This window comes from Hirundo rustica, chromosome Z, assembly GCF_015227805.2.
Source record: "Hirundo rustica isolate bHirRus1 chromosome Z, bHirRus1.pri.v3, whole genome shotgun sequence".
NCBI classification, from domain to species: domain Eukaryota; kingdom Metazoa; phylum Chordata; class Aves; order Passeriformes; family Hirundinidae; genus Hirundo; species Hirundo rustica.
The window spans coordinates 85,614,089-85,616,657 of record NC_053488.1 but is presented as its reverse complement, the minus strand read 5'-3'; positions in this window follow the sequence as shown (position 1 = coordinate 85,616,657).

Here is a 2,569-nt window from a genome sequence, read left to right as displayed (position 1 = left end):
CCCATCCTTGGTGACTTGGGATCGTCTGTAGCTGTTGCCAGGAAGATGCTTTTCCAGAGGGAAGCAGGTGCCAGCTGGCCACAGACAGGGATCTTTGATCCCTCGCAGCTCTTTGGGAAGGAAAGCAGGATGTTTTCCATGGCCACCCTCATGGAGAGCCAGACTCCTGCACCAAAAGTGCAACTGCCCCCGCCGTCCCCTGGCTCTGGCTCTTCAAAGGCTCTCCCACTCCTGCCGCTCTTCCCAGCTGCTTCCCGAACACCCCTCTCCATCGGGGAGGGCTGTGACAGAGCTGCCAAACAGCAGGAATACGTGAGGCTGTCCCAGGGGGAAGGAGAGGGATGAGCCCCCCGCTGTCACACCACCCCGCGCCTGTGCTGGGGGATCAGAGACGCTCTGGAATGTTGGAGATGGGAGCAGGTGGATCCACCCGTGCCACTGGGATGCCACAGCAGGGATGTCACAGCTGACATTCATCCCGCAGGGGACCCTGGGTGGGGACAGGAACCCCCCACCATCCCACCGGAGAATGAAGCCCTCGGGAAAGCTGTGAAATCCACCTGACCCTTCCTGCATCCTCCGCATCTCCGGGGGGATGCGATGCTGGAGGATTTGGGGAAGGTCTGAGGCGGGGATTGAGCTGAGACCCCTCTGTCCCGCGGCTCCTGCGGGTGTCCCTCAGCAGGGAGCCAGCCCGGGTCAGCAGAGGCTTTCCTGCCTCGGTACCAGCTCCTGTCCTGCCGTGCGAAACACGGCACCGGGAGCAGAAAGAAACAGGAACGCTTGCCTGGAAGCTGACCCGGTTTAGGGTTTCATTCCAAATGGAGCGACAGATCAGCTCAATCCGGACCCCCCGAACTCTTCCTGCTGCGGCCCCCGCTCGCAGCCAAACCTCTGATCCCTGTCCAGCTCTCCACACAACTCCTGAGGCTTTGGTGGGTCAGAGCCGGGGCTGTGAAGCCGGAGATGCTTTGCAGGCGGCGGCGTTTGGAGTCTTCTTCCCGCCTCCGCTGGAGGTCCATGACCTATTTGGATCCGGCTGTGCAGCTCCGGAGCATCCTCCTGGGATGAACCGGACCGGGCTGGTTGGTGCAGGTGGGCAGGAGCTCGTGGGAAGCACCCAGGAGCGGAGCTGCTGCGCCGGGATAGGGGAAACCTGGACACCCCAGGAAAGCGGAAAACCTGGACACCCCAGGAAAGTGGAAAACCTGGACACCCCAGGAAAGTGGAAAACCTGGACACCCCAGGAAAGCGGAAAACCTGGACACCCCAGGAAAGTGGAAAACCTGGACACCCCAGGAAAGCAGAAAACCTGGACACCCCAGGAAAGAGGAAAGCGCAGGCTTCAAAGCCACGGCCATCCCTTTGGCAGCCCGGGCAAAGCCCTCTCCCTGCTGAAGCAGGGTGCCTGTGGCCAGCAGAGGTGATGGAAGCACAGCCGCTCTCCTGCACCCGCGGCGGGAGCCGGAGCCGCTATTGGAAGCAGGTGTGCTGCCCTGCCGGGCGATGGGAGCCATTAGGGAGAAAGCCTCTCAAGGAAATTTATGTCCATCTCTCCTCACCCCTCTCTCCTGAAACCAATTACACCCCAGTCCTGCCCGGCTCGGGGGGGAGCCCGCTCGGCTTTGCCCCCTCCGGGGTCCCGCGGGATGTCCCAGAACGGTGGGGGTGAGCGGCAGGAAAAACGGGAAGCGCTGTGGCGAGCAGGCCGGCTCCTCCGGCGGGCCCTAATTCATCTCCCTGGGAGTCCGGCGGGAGCATCCCGCGGCACCTGGGCTGCCACCCCTCTCCAGCCGCCCCTTGGCAGCCGCACGCTGGCTCCGAGCGGGGAGCCAGGGGGGACGAAGCCGCCCCCCAGCAGCAGCGCTTTCCCCGAGGTTTATTATTACACAAATGTGAATTCCAGAACCGGCATCTGGGGAGCAGCTGCTGGCAGTTAACCCTTTCCCTGCCACAGGGGAGCTGCGCCAGAGGAGTGGGCGCCTGGCTGGAGCGTGGCCGCCCCTAGGGAGGAGCTGGCAGTGGGGGCACGGCCCTGTCCCACCTAGCATACAGCTCCTGTTGTGTAGGGACACGTCTCCATGGATGGAGAAGCAGGTTCCAAGTTCCTCCCTCCCTTCCTTTCTTCTCTTTTTTTTTTTTTTTTTTTTTTTTTTTTTTTTTTTTTTTTTTTTTTTTTTTTCCCCTAATAACAGGCACTTCTGTTTCCATTCAAGGCTTTTATGGGAATTTGCTCTCCCTCCCAGGCAAGGCCCGAATTTCCAGCGTGCTCCGGGATGGAGCTCCAAGGGATGCTGCCCTTGGGTTTGACGAGCAGCCTGGAGATAAGGAAGGGGTGACAGCGGGAGGCCAGCGCTGCTGAAAGGAAGGGCTTGATCTGGACAGCATGTTTTCGTTGGAAGATGGATGTTCGGGAACGAAGGCAGATCCTCACAGCCCCACTGGCTTTATGGCATCTTCCAAGGCGTTGGGGGTTGGTCAAAATCCCAATTTTCAGCCACTTGGAGTCCCCCAGGTTCTTCCCAGGTACAAGAACCTGCTGGCCCCACAGCAAGTCATGATGAGGAGG